We start from the raw sequence: 15757 nt of genomic DNA, 5'->3' as shown, positions 1-15757 counted from the left end.
ACGCCAAAAGAAGATCCAAGCGAACATCTTCGAACCTTTAATAGGATTTGTACTCTATTCAAAATCAGAGAAGTTGAGAATGAACAGATCTATCTCATGTTATTTCCCTGGACTTTAAAGGGAGAAGCCAAAGATTGGTTAGAATCGTTACTTGAAGGGGCGATTGATACATGAGATGTTTTAGTTGAAAAATTTCTTAAAAGATTCTTTCCGGTATCTAAAGCCGTGAGACTTCAAGGAGAAATTGTTACGTTCACGTAGAAGCCAAATGAAACTCTATATGAGGCATGGACAAGATTTGAAAAGTTGTTGAGAGGATGTCCTCAACATGGTTTAGACACTTATCAAATAGTACAAATATTCTACCAAGGATGCGACATTACTACACGAAAAGACATCGACATAGCAGCTGGTTTCATAACCCGTCCTAATCCATTCGAACGAAGTCCATATTGATTATAGACGATTCGTAATAGTTGATTACATCGCGAGGTACTTGACCTCTATATGATACATTTTACAAACATTGCATTCGTTTTTAAAAGACAAACTTGCTTTACATCGAAAGTTGATGGCATACATATCATTTCATAATATATCTATCTATAATTGACTCAATAATAATCTTGATGAACTCGATGACTCAAATGCAACGTCTTTTGAAATATGTCATGAATGACTCCAAGTAATGTCTCTAATATGAGCAAATGCACATCGGAAGATTTCTTTCATACCTGAGAATAAACATACTTTAAAGTGTCAACCAAAAGGTTGGTGAGTTCATTAGTTTATCATAAATAATCATTTCATAATTTTAATAGACCACAAGAGTTCATATTTCCATTTCTCATAAACATACGTCCCATACATAGAGACAAAAATATCATTCATATGGATTGAACACCTGGTAACCGACGTTAACTTAATGCATAGAATATCCCCAAAACAGAATCTCTCGTCTGTATAATAATCTCGAAGTACTAAAGCATTCGTACCCCGAATGGGACTTGTCAAGGTCCATAGATCTATCTTTAGGATTCGCGTCAATCAGGGGCCATTTCCCTAAATTCTTAGGTTACCAGACTTGAAGGGCGATATTCGGTTAATAATCCAACCATAGAATGTAATTTTAAGTACTTGTGTCTATTTCGTAAAACATTTATAAAAGCAGCGCATGTATTCTCAGTCCCAAAAATATATATTGCAAAAGCATTTAAAAAGGGAGCAAATGAAACTCACCTATTGTATTCTGTAGTAAAAATACATATAACGATATTGAACAATGCAGGGTTGGCCTCGGATTCACGAACCTATATCATGTGTATATTTATTAATATTCATAGTTGTAAATGAACAGATTTATATAATTGTATTAGTTATATCATTTTTATGTTAATAATATATATATGTTTTATATGTTCGTTTTGTATATAAAAATATTAAATTTTTGTTATGTTATATGTGTTAAATATAATTATATATATATATTTATGTATGTATTTCATTTGTTTATCAAAACAGTAGTTTATTATACTAAGTTAATATTAGTAAAAATAATGATAATAACATTAATAGTATACATATGTTAATAACAACCCTATTAGTGATAGTATCAATGATATTAATAATAGTACTTGTAAAAGTATTAATTTTATTGTTTATGATAGTTATGATATTAATGATTTACTAATAATAATAATAATAACTTAATTAAGAATGATAATATTAATAAAAATAATGATATTGTTAATAATGATACATTTGTTTAATAATAATAATAATACTAGTATTTACAAAAGTGATACTAATACTATTATTAATGAAAATAATGATTGTTCGTATTATTTTCATAATAACAATAATAATAATTCTAATCATAGTAACACTTATTTTAATATTAGTAATACTAATAATAACGCTAATAACACTTAATAACTGTAGTGACCCGAACTTTTCCATGTTTATATATATATTAAATGAAATTGTTATTTGCATGATTAAGTGTTTCCAACATGTTAAGCAATCAAACTTGTTAAGACTTGATTAATTGAAATAGGTTTCATATAGACAATTGACCACCCAAGTTGACCGGTGATTCACGAACGTTAAAAATTGTAAAAACTATACGATGACATATATATGGTTATATATATAGTTAACATGATTTTATTATAAGTATGTATCTCATTAGGTATTTTAACAATGAGTTATATACATAAAAATGAGACTATTAATTTAAGAAACTCGAAAACGATATATATAACGATTATCGTTATAACAACGTCTTACTAGGTACATATGAATCATATTAAGATATTGATACACTTGGTTAATTATGTTAAATGATAAGTAAATATATTATTAAGTGTATTAACAATGAAATACATATGTAAAAAATAGACTACTAACTTAATGATTTCGAAACGAGACATGTATGTAACGATTATCGTTGTAACGGCATTTAACTGTATATATATCATACTAAGATATATTATATATCATAATATCATTATAATATAACAATTTAACATCTCATTTGTTATAATAAACAATGGGTTAACCACATTCAACAAGATCGTTAACCTAAAGGTTTCAAAACAACATTTACATGTAACGACTAACGATGACTTAACGACTCAGTAAAAATGTATTTATATGTAGTATTTTAATATGTATTCATACACTTTTGAAAGACTTCAAGACACTTATCAAAATACTTCTACTTAACAAAAATGCTTACAATTACATCCTCGTTCAGTTTCATCAACAATTCTACTCGTATGCACCCGTATTAGTACTCGTACAATACACAGCTTTTAGATGTATGTACTATTGGTATATACACTCCAATGATCAGCTCTTAGCAGCCCATGTGAGTCACCTAACATATGTGGGAACCATCATTTGGCAACTAGCATGAAATATCTCATAAAATTACAAAAATATGAGTAATCATTCATGACTTATTTACATGAAAACAAAATTACATATCCTTTATATCTAATCCATACACCAACGACCAAAAACACCTACAAACACTTTCATTCTTCAATTTTCTTCATCTAATTGATCTCTCTCAAGTTCTATCTTCAAGTTCTAAGTGTTCTTCATAAATTCCAAAAGTTCTAGTTTCATAAAATCAAGAATACTTCCAAGATTGCAAGTTTACTTCCAAGTTTTCTAAATCCATTCCAAGTAATCATCCAAGATCAAGAAACCTTTGTTACTTATAGTAGGTTATCTTTCTAATACAAGGTAATAATCATATTCAAACTTTAATTCAATTTCTATAACTATAACAATCTTATTTCGAGTGGAAATCTTACTTGAAATTGTTTTCGTGTCATGATTCTGCTTCAAGAACTTTCAAGCCATCCAAGGATCCTTTGAAGCTAGATCTATTTTTCTCATTTCCAGTAGGTTTATCCAAGGAACTTGAGGTATTAATGATGTTCATAACATCATTCGATTCATACATATAAAGCTATCTTATTCGAAGGTTTAAACTTGTAATCACTAGAACATAGTTTAGTTAATTCTAAACTTGTTCGCAAATAAAAGTTAATCCTTCTAACTTGACTTTTAAAATCAACTAAACACATGTTCTATATCTATATGATATGCTAACTTAATAATTTAAAACCTGGAAACACGAAAAACACCGTAAAACCGAATTTACGCCGTCGTAGTAACACCGCGGGCTGTTTTGGGTTAGTTAATTAAAAACTATGATAAACTTTGATTTAAAAGTTGTTATTCTAGGAAAATGATTTTTATTATGAACATGAAACTATATCCAAAAATTATGGTTAAACTCAAAGTGGAAGTATGTTTTCTATAATGGTCATCTAGACGTCGTTCTTTCGACTGAAATGACTACCTTTATAAAAATGACTTGTAACTTATTTTTACGACTATAAACCTATACTTTTTCTGTTTATATTCATAAAATAGAGTTCAATATGAAACCATAGCAATTTGATTCACTCAAAACGGATTTAAAATGAAGAAGTTATGGGTAAAACAAGATTGGATAATTTTTCTCATTTTAGCTACGTGAAAATTGGTAACAAATCTATTCCTACCATAACTTAATCAACTTGTATTTTATATTATGTAATCTTGAGATACCATAGACACGTATACAATGTTTCGACCTATCATGTCGACACATCTATATATATTTCGGAACAACCATAGACACTCTATATGTGAATGTTGGAGTTAGCTATACAGGGTTGAGGTTGATTCCAAAATATATATAGTTTGAGTTGTGATCAATACTGAGATACGTATACACTGGGTCGTGAATTGATTCAAGATAATATTTATCGATTTATTTCTGTACATCTAACTGTGGACAACTAGTTGTAGGTTACTAACGAGGACGGCTGACTTAATAAACTTAAAACATCAAAATATATTAAAAGTGTTGTAAATATATTTTGAACATACTTTGATATATATGTATATATTGTTATAGGTCCGTGAATCCACCAGTGGCCAAGTCTTACTTCCCGACGAAGTAAAAATATGTGAAAGTGAGTCATAGTCCCACTTTTAAAATCTAATATTTTTGGGATAAGAATACATGCAGGTTTTATAAAAGATTTACAAAATAGACACAAGTACGTGAAACTACATTCTATGGTTGAATTATCGAAATCGAATATGCCCCTTTTTATTAAGTCTGGTAATCTAAGAATTAGGGAACAGACACCCTAATTGAAGCGAATCCTAAAGATAGATCTATTGGGCCTAACAAACCCCATCCAAAGTACCGGATGCTTTAGTACTTCGAAATTTATATCATATCCGAAGGGTGTCCCGGAATGATGGGGATATTCTTATATATGCATCTTGTTAATGTCGGTTACCAGGTGTTCACCATATGAATGATTTTTATCTCTATGTATGGGATGTGTATTGAAATAAGAAATCTTGTGGTCTATTGTTACGATTTGATATATATAGGTTAAACCTATAACTCACCAACATTTTTGTTGACGTTTAAAGCATGTTTATTCTCAGGTGAATACTAAGAGCTTCCGCTGTTGCATACTAAAATAAGGACAAGATTTGGAGTCCATGTTTGTATGATATTGTGTAAAAACTGCATTCAAGAAATTGATTTCGATGTAACATATTTGTATTGTAAACCATTATGTAATGGTCGTGTGTAAACAGGATATTTTAGATTATCATTATTTGATAATCTACGTAAAGCTATTTAAACCTTTATTTATGAAATAAAGGTTATGGTTTGTTCTAAAATGAATGCAGTCTTTGAAAAACATCTCATATAGAGGTCAAAACCTCGCAACGAAATCAATTAATATGGAACGTTTTAATCAATAAGAACGAGACATTTCAGTTGGTATCCGAGCGTTGGTCTTAGAGAACCAGAAAATTTGCATTAGTGTGTCTTATCGAGTTTGTTAGGATGCATTAGTGAGTCTGGACTTCGACCGTGTTTTCTTTAAAAATGATTGCTTAACATTTTTGTTGGAAACTATATATTATTAACATATATATATTATGTGATATATTAATCTCTTAACATGTTTGATATTGTGTGATAGATGTCTACCTCTAGCACAAATCCCATTGACTCCCCTAATAATAACGAAGAGTCGAATATATATTGGACTGATTCACAAGTTCCCGAAGAGGAACCGGAAGAAGAATCAGAACCGGAAGAAGAATCAGAACCGGAAGAGGAGGAACCGGAGGAGGAAATAGAACCGGTGGGGGAAATAATAAAACGGTTAAGTAAAAGAAAATCCTCAACCAACCGACCAAGGTTAATTATGGTCAATGGTGTTTCCGCCAAGGAAGCAAAATATTGGGAGGATTACCAATTCTCCGATGAATCGGATTCCGACGAGAATTCCGATGATGTTATAGAAATTACCCCAACTAAATTTAAAAAGGCAAAAGAAAATAATAAGAGAAAGGGCATAAAAATAGAGAAATCTAAATCCAACCCCGATGAACTTTATATGTATCGTCAACCCCCGAAGTCCTTAAGTTGTAACAATGACCCGGGAACCTCTAAACCACCAGGTTTTTCTAAACCAATGTGGAAAACGACGGCTCGTATTAGGGGAACATCATATATCCCTAGAAACTTGGCAAAACGAACCAAAAACGAAGAAGAAGAAACGAGCGAGTCGGAATAAGATAGTTGTATTCGTGTGGTGTAATATATGTAATATAGTGTGCTTATACTTTATGATATATGTAAAAATTGCTTGTATTAATAAGTAATTTTTTTTATGAATCTAACTATTGTCTATTTTACAGTTTAAAAACACAAAATGGATAGACAACCCAATATTTTAAGAGACCTACCCGGAGACATGATTGATGAAATCTTGTCTAGAGTCGGTCAGAATTCCTTGGCACAACTATTTAAGGCGAAATCAGTTTGTAAGACATTCGAAGAACGTTCCAAGAATGTCTTGATTTATAAGAGACTTTCGTTTGAAAGATGGGGGATATCACATTGGGAAACCCATAAGTTACGATGTGTTTACTTTGACGCATATATTGCGGGGAACCCAAATGCTATTTTACGCAACGGGTTAAGAAATTATTTTGACTCAATGTATCCGAATATAGGACTTCATGATTTAGAAAAAGCGGCTAACATGCAACATAAAGAAGCATGCTATGCTTACGGGTTAGTAATGTTCGCTTCTCACCAAAGTGAGAATAAGAACATCGGGCTACAACTATTAAACAAAAGGTTCCCACAAGTAACGGAGTCGGTAATTGGGGTAAGAAATGAGGTTTTTAGATTGTTACGGGACTGTTGGACATTACGTAACCCTCGTCCCTTTGACGACATTACAACACGCTGTCTTATCAACGGCCATAACGGTTATGTTCCACAAGACCAAGGATGGGAAGTAGTCCTAGTAAAACCAGAATGCATGACTTGTTTCTGGACGTATGAATTACGTGTCTTTATTGCCTTTGCTGAACGACTTGTGTACTAGCTAGAATTATCTTCACAACTATCTTGTATCAAAGTTATTGTGTGCTATATTTCATGCTTTATGTAAAATAAGCGGTATTGTAAGTTTGTAAAATATTGTATAAAAGTTTGAACGCGAAATATTATTATAATCAGTTTTTCATATAGAATTGTAGTAGTTGAATTGTATATTAGCTACTAAGTATGAACTTAACGGGTAGGTACTACCCGAATTTAAACTTATAAAACGCTAATATGAAGAAAAAGCTTTTATAAATGAGTTCATATTATGCTACGAAATACTATTAACTACTCTTAATATTCTGTATGATTAACTTGTTCCATTTGACTATTTTGAAGGAAATGGCACCGACTACTCGACACACCGTGAATATGAATGAAGAGGAATTCCGTACTTTTCTAGCTTCAAACATAGCCGCAGTACAGGCTGCGCTACATACCAACAATAACCTTGGATCTAGCAGTACAGGAAATCGTGTAGGATGCACCTACAAAGAATTCACTGCCTGCAAACCTTTGGAATTTGATGGAACCGAAGGACCGATCGGATTGAAACGGTGGACCGAGAAGGTCGAATCGGTGTTTGCCATAAGTAAGTGTACTGAAGAGGACAAAGTGAAGTACGCTACGCATACCTTCACATGTTCTGCATTAACATGGTGGAATACCTATCTAGAGCAAGTGGGACAAGATGATGATTACGCACTACCGTGGTCAGCATTCAAGCACTTGATGAACGAGAAGTACCATCCCAGAACCAAGGTCAATAAGCTCAAGACAGAACTTAGAGGGTTACGAACCCAAGGATTTGATATTACCACGTACGAAAGATGATTCACAGAATTATGCCTATTGTGTCCGGGAGCGTTCGAAGATGAGGAAGAGAAGATCGACGCATTTGTGAAAGGATTACTGGAAAGAATCCAAGAAGATATAAGTTCACACGAGCCCGCCTCCATACAACATGCATGTAGAATGACTCACAAACTAGTGAACCAGATTGAAGAAAGAATTAAAGAACAGACTGCTGAAGAGGCCAATGTGAAGCAAGTCAAAAGAAAGTGGGAGGAAAACGGTGATAAGAATCACCAATACAATAACAACAGCAATTACAACAATAATCGCAACAATTATCCCAACAATCGCAACATCAATCGTAACTACAACAAATGGCCCAACAACAACAACAACAACAACAACAACAACAACAACAACAACAACAACAGCAACTACAACAATCATCCCAACAACAATAACAACCGCAACTACAACAACAATCAGAAGCAGCTATGCCAAAGGTGTGAAAAGTATCACTCGGGGTTCTGCACCAAATTTTGCAACAAGTGTAAAAGAAATGGTCATAGCGCGGCGAAGTGTGAGGTCTACAGACCAGGGGTTAACAGAACAAAAGGAACAAATGGTGTCGGAACGAGTAATGGTGGAGCAAGTAGTGTCGGAGCAAGTTATGCCAATGTAGTTTGTTATAAATGTGGAAAAACGGGCCACATTATTAGAAATTGCCCGAACCAGGAGAACACGAATGGACAAGGCCGTGGAAGAGTTTTCAATAATAATGCGGCAGAGGCACAGGAAGACCCGGATCTTGTTACGGGTACGTTTCTTATTGACAATAAATCTGCTTACGTTTTATTTGATTCGGGTGCAGATAGAAGCTATATGAGTAGAGATTTTTGTGCTAAATTAAGTTGTCCATTGACGCCTTTGGATAGTAAATTTTTACTCGAATTAGCAAATGGTAAATTAATTTCAGCAGATAATATATGTCGGAATCGAGAAATTTAACTGGTTAGCGAAACATTTAAGATTGACTTGATACCAGTAGAGTTAGGGAGTTTTGATGTGATAATCGGTATGGACTGGTTGAAAGAAGTGAAAGCAGAGATCGTTTGTTACAAAAATGCAATTTGCATTATACGAGAAAAAGGAAAACCCTTAATGGTGTACGGAGAAAAGGGCAACATGAAGCTACATCTTATCAGTAATTTGAAGGCACAAAAACTAATAAGAAAAGGTTGCTATGCTGTTCTAGCACACGTTGAGAAAGTACAAACTGAAGAAAAGAGCATCAATGATGTTCCCGTCGCAAAAAAATTTCCCGATGTATTTCCGAAAGAATTACCGGGATTACCCCCACATCGATCCGTTGAATTTCAAATAGATCTTGTACCAGGAGCTGCACCAATAGGTCGTGCTCCTTACAGACTCGTACCCAGCGAGATGAAAGAACTGCAAAGCCAATTACAAGAACTTTTAAAGCGTGGTTTCATTCAACCAAGCACATCACCGTGGGGAGCTCCTGTTTTGTTTGTCAAGAAGAAAGATGGTACATTCAGGTTGTGTATCGACTACCGAGAGTTGAACAAACTTACCATCAAGAACCGCTACCCACTATCGAGAATCGATGACTTATTTGATCAACTACAAGGCTCGTCTGTTTATTCAAAGATTGACTTACGTTCCGGGTATCATCAAATGCGGGTGAAAGAAGATGATATTCCAAAGACTGCTTTCAGAACACGTTACGGTCATTACGAGTTTATGGTCATGCCGTTTGATTTAACTAATGCACCAGCTGTGTTCATGGACCTTATGAACCGAGTGTGTGGACCATACCTTGACAAGTTTGTCATTGTTTTCATTGATGACATACTTATTTACTCAAAGAATGACCAAGAACACGGTGAACATTTGAGAAAGGTGTTAGAAGTATTGAGGAAGGAAGAATTGTACGCTAAATTTTCAAAGTGTGCATTTTGGTTGGAAGAAGGTCAATTCCTCGGTCACATAGTGAACAAAGAAGGTATTAAGGTGGATCCGGCAAAGATAGAAACTGTTGAAAAGTGGGAAACCCCGAAAACTCCGAAACACATACGCCAGTTTTTAGGACTAGCTGGTTACTACAGAAGGTTCATCCAAGACTTTTCCAGAATAGCAAAACCCTTGACTGCATTAACGCATAAAGGGAAGAAATTTGAATGGAAGGATGAACAAGAGAAAGCGTTTCAGTTATTGAAGAAAAAGCTAACTACGACACCTATATTGTCATTGCCTGAAGGGAATGATGATTTTGTGATTTATTGTGACGCATCAAAGCAAGGTCTCGGTTGTGCATTAATGCAACGAACGAAGGTGATTGCTTATGCGTCTAGATAATTGAAGATTCACGAACAAAATTATACGACGCATGATTTGGAATTAGGCGCGGTTGTTTTTGCATTAAAGACTTGGAGGCACTACTTATATGGGGTCAAAAGTATTATATATACCGACCACAAAAGTCTTCAACACATATTTAATCAGAAACAACTGAATATGAGGCAGCGTAGGTGGATTGAATTGTTGAATGATTACGACTTTGAGATTCGTTACCACCCGGGGAAGGCAAATGTGGTAGCCGACGCCTTGAGCAGAAAGGACAGAGAACCCATTCGAGTAAAATCTATGAATATAATGATTCACACTAACCTTACTACTCAAATAAAGGAGGCGCAACAAGGAGTTTTAAAAGAGAGAAATTTAAAGGATGAAATACCTAAAGGATCAAAGAAGCATCTTAATATTCGAGAAGACGGAACCCGGTATAGGGCTGAAAGAATTTGGGTACCAAAATTTGGAGATATGAGAGAAATGGTACTTAGAGAAGCTCATAAAACAAGATACTCAATACATCCTGGAACGGGGAAGATGTACAAGGATCTCAAGAAACATTTTTGGTGGCCGAGTATGAAAGCCGATGTTGCTAAATACGTAGGAGAATGTTTGACGTGTTCTAAGGTCAAAGCTGAGCATCAGAAACCATCAGGTCTACTTCAACAACCCGAAATCCCGGAATGGAAATGGGATAATATTACCATGGATTTCATCACTAAATTGCCAAAGACTGCAAGTGGTTTTGATACTATTTGGGTAATAGTTGATCGTCTCACCAAATCAGCACACTTTCTGCCAATAAGAGAAGATGACAAGATGGACAAGTTAGCACGACTGTATTTGAAGGAAGTCGTCTCCAGACATGGAATACCAATCTCTATTATCTCTGATAGGGATGGCAGATTTATTTCAAGATTCTGGCAGACATTACAGCAAGCATTAGGAACTCGTCTAGACATGAGTACTGCCTATCATCCACAAACTGATGGACAGAGCGAAAGGACGATACAAACGCTTGAAGACATGCTACGAGCATGTGTTATTGATTTCGGAAACAGTTGGGATCGACATCTACCGTTAGCAGAATTTTCCTACAACAACAGCTACCATTCAAGCATTGAGATGGCGCCGTTTGAAGCACTTTATGGTAGAAAGTGCAGGTCTCCGATTTGTTGGAGTGAAGTGGGGGATAGACAGATTACGGGTCCGGAGATAATACAAGAAACTACCGAGAAAATCATCCAAATTCAACAAAGATTGAAAACCGCCCAGAGTCGACAAAAGAGCTACGCGGACAGTAAAAGAAAAGATATAGAGTTTGAAATTGGAGAAATGGTCATGCTTAAGGTTTTACCTTGGAAAGGCGTTGTTCGATTTGGTAAACGGGGGAAACTAAATCCAATGTACATTGGACCATTCAAGATTATAGATCGTGTCGGACCAGTAGCTTACCAACTGGAGCTACCTCAACAACTCGCGGCTGTACATAACACTTTCCACGTCTCAAATTTGAAGAAATGTTTTGCTAAAGAAGATCTCACTATTCCGTTGGACGAAATCCAAATCAATGAAAAACTTCAATTCATTGAAGAACCCGTCGAAATAATGGATCGTGAGGTTAAGAGACTTAAACAAAACAAGATACTGATTGTTAAGGTTTGATGGAATGCTTGTAGAGGACCCGAGTTCACCTGGGAGCGTGAAGATCATATGAAGAAGAACTACCCGCATTTATTTCCAGAAGATACGTCAACACCTCCAACTGCTTAAAATTTCGGGACGAAATTTATTTAACGGGTAGGTACTGTAGTGACCCGAACTTTTCCATGTTTATATATATATTAAATGAAATTGTTATTTACATGATTAAGTGTTCCAAACATGTTAAGAAATCAAACTTTTTAAGACTTGATTAATTGAAATAGGTTTCATATAGACAATTGACCACCCAAGTTGACCGGTGATTCACGAACGTTAAAACTTGTAAAAACTATACGATGACATATATATGGTTATATATATAGTTAACATGATTTTATTATAAGTATGTATCTCATTAGGTATTTTAACAATGAGTTATATACATAAAAATGAGACTATTAATTTAAGAAACTCGAAAACGATATATATAACGATTATCGTTATAACAACGTCTTACTAGGTACATATGAATCATATTAAGATATTGATACACTTGATTAATTATGTTAAATGATAAGTAAATAGATTATTAAGTGTATTAACAATGAAATACATATGTAAAAATAAGACTACTAACTTAATGATTTCGAAACGAGACATATATGTAACGATTATCGTTGTAACGGCATTTAACTGTATATATATCATACTAAGATATATTATATATCATAATATCATGATAATATAACAATTTAACATCTCATTTGTTATAATAAATAATGGGTTAACCACATTCAACAAGATCGTTAACCTAAAGGTTTCAAAACAACATTTACATGTAACGACTAACGATGACTTAACGACTTAGTTAAAATGTATATACATGTAGTGTTTTAATATGTATTCATACACTTTTGAAAGACTTCAAGACACTTATCAAAATACTTCTACTTAACAAAAATGCTTACAATTACATCCTCGTTCAGTTTCATCAACAATTCTATTCGTATGCACCCGTATTAGTACTCGTACAATACACAGCTTTTAGATGTATGTACTATTGGTATATACACTCCAATGATCAGCTCTTAGCAGCCCATGTGAGTCACCTAAGACATGTGGGAACCATCATTTGGCAACTAGCATGAAATATCTCATAAAATTACAAAAATATGAGTAATCATTCATGACTTATTTACATGAAAATAAAATTACATATCCTTTATATCTAATCCATACACCAACGACCAAAAACACCTACAAATACTTTCATTCTTCAATTTTCTTCATCTAATTGATCTCTCTCAAGTTCTATCTTCAAGTTCTAAGTGTAACCTTTACAAAAACGACTTGTAACTTATTTTTCCGACTATAAACCTATACTTTTTCTGTTTATATTCATAAAATAGAGTTCAATATGAAACCATAGCAATATGATTCACTCAAAACGGATTTAAAATGAAGAAGTTATGGGTAAAACAAGATTGGATAATTTTTTTCATTTTAGCTACGTGAAAATTGGTAACAAATCTATTCCTACCATAACTTAATCAACTTGTATTGTATATTATGTAATCTTGAGATACCATAGACACGTATACAATGTTTCGACCTATCATGTCGACACATCTATATATATTTCGGAACAACCATAGACACTCTATATGTGAATGTTGGAGTTAGCTATACAGGGTTGTGGTTGATTCCAAAATATATATAGTTTGAGTTGTGATCAATACTGAGATACGTATACACTGGGTCGTGGATTGATTCAAGATAATATTTATCGATTTATTTCTGTACATCTAACTGTGGACAACTAGTTGTAGGTTACTAACGAGGACAGCTGACTTAATAAACTTAAAACATCAAAATATATTAAAAGTGTTGTAAATATATTTTGAACATACTTTGATATATATGTATATATTGTTATAGGTCCGTGAATCAACCAGTGGCCAAGTCTTACTTCCCGACGAAGTAAAAATCTGTGAAAGTGAGTTATAGTCCCACTTTTAAAATCTAATATTTTTGGGATGAGAATACATGCAGGTTTTATAAATGATTTACAAAATAGACACAAGTACGTGAAACTACATTCTATGGTTGAATTATCGAAATCGAATATGCCCCTTTTTATTAAGTCTGGTAATCTAAGAATTAGGGAACAGACACCCTAATTGACGCGAATCCTAAAGATAGATCTATTGGGCCTAACAAACCCCATCCAAAGTACCGGATGCTTTAGTACTTCGAAATTTATATCATATCCGAAGGGTGTCCCAGAATGATGGGGATATTCTTATATATGCATCTTGTTAATGTCGGTTACCAGGTGTTCACCATATGAATGATTTTTATCTCTATGTATGGGATGTGTATTGAAATAAGAAATCTTGTGGTCTATTGTTACGATTTGATATATATAGGTTAAACCTATAACTCACCAACATTTTTGTTGACGTTTAAAGCATGTTTATTCTCAGGTGAATACTAAGAGCTTCCGCTGTTGCATACTAAAATAAGGACAAGATTTGGAGTCCATGTTTGTATGATATTGTGTAAAAAATGCATTCAAGAAACTGATTTCGATGTAACATATTTGTATTGTAAACCATTATGTAATGGTCGTGTGTAAACAGGATATTTTAGATTATCATTATTTGATAATCTACGTAAAGCTTTTTAAACATTTATTTATGAAATAAAGGTTATGGTTTGTTTTAAAATGAATGCAGTCTTTGAAAAATGTCTCATATAGAGGTCAAAACCTCGCAACGAAATCAATTAATATGGAACGTTTTTAATCAATAAGAACGGGACATTTCAATAACGTTACTTAATAACAAAATGATAATAATATTAATCATAGTATTTATGTTAACGTAATAATAATAATGATAATACATCTAGTAGTAGTTAATAAATATGATAATAATAATCATAATAATAATAATAATAATAATAATAATAATAATAATAATAATAATAATAATAATAATAATAACAGTAATAGCAATATTCCTAGTTATAATCATAATTATAATAATAATAATGATGAATGATAATTAATACATACTAGCAATCATAATAATAATAATAATTATAATAATTAGTACTAGCACAATATTTAACAATAACAATATTCATAATAACATTAAAAATAATAATGATATTAATAATAATAATAATAATATGTTAATGATGGAACTACCTTTAAAGGCATCAAAAAAAAAAAAAATTAAGAAACCGTCCAAGCCGAGACTCGAACCCGAGACCACCCGTTATCCAACACACCCTTCCAACCAACACGCCAATTCTGTTATTCTGTATAAACTACCAATCAGCTTCATTAACTCCAATTGCTGTTTCTTCCTTTTTCTTCTTCTTCGTCCCAGCTTTAAAATCAACCAGAGGAACAATTTATCAAGCATCACAACGAATTGGTTTTTAGGATTTAATTACAAACATAAATGTTTGTAGTTCAAATTAACAAACGCGAGAAAAAAAATTAAACAGCAACCAGATTCTGTTGCCGTCTCGAATGAGAAAAAAAAAATTCGATTTTAAAATCTGGGTTGTTTTAGGCTATAGTTACTAAACAAAATAAGTGGTAAATCGTTGTTAGAAACTTCGGGTATCATCAATTGATCCAGAATCATCAACTAGGATTCAAATTTAAGGATGAACACAAGGGTTGACTTTTAAAAAATTAAAGTTTGACTCGATAATTTGAGCTCGATATAACAAATTGGAACTTGAAATTTTTCAGGTAGTTTGAGTAAAGGATTACTAACTTGATTGCATTGTTACATTTTGCAGATTCGTTCGAAATCGAAAAATGGTAAAAATGTTGAAGAACAGAGGTATTAAGCTTCTGTCTCCTCTTTTTTTTTTTAAAATCCTAATTACAGTTAGAGTTATGTATAAGGTATCGAATTA

General features: G+C 33.1%; 1 non-coding gene across 1 annotated transcript; it reads right to left on the bottom strand.

The window, feature by feature from the left end:
- Positions 1 to 228: 228 nt before the first annotated feature.
- LOC139895276 (small nucleolar RNA R71) lies at positions 229 to 335 on the bottom strand. Its single transcript, XR_011775735.1, has one exon. It is a non-coding gene; the product is annotated as a small nucleolar RNA R71 (small nucleolar RNA).
- Positions 336 to 15757: the final 15422 nt, after the last annotated feature.

The sequence above is a fragment of the Rutidosis leptorrhynchoides genome, chromosome 2 (genome assembly GCF_046630445.1).
Source record: "Rutidosis leptorrhynchoides isolate AG116_Rl617_1_P2 chromosome 2, CSIRO_AGI_Rlap_v1, whole genome shotgun sequence".
Lineage (NCBI taxonomy): Eukaryota > Viridiplantae > Streptophyta > Magnoliopsida > Asterales > Asteraceae > Rutidosis > Rutidosis leptorrhynchoides.
Note: the sequence above shows the minus strand (reverse complement) of the source record. Positions and strands in the feature narration are given on the sequence as shown.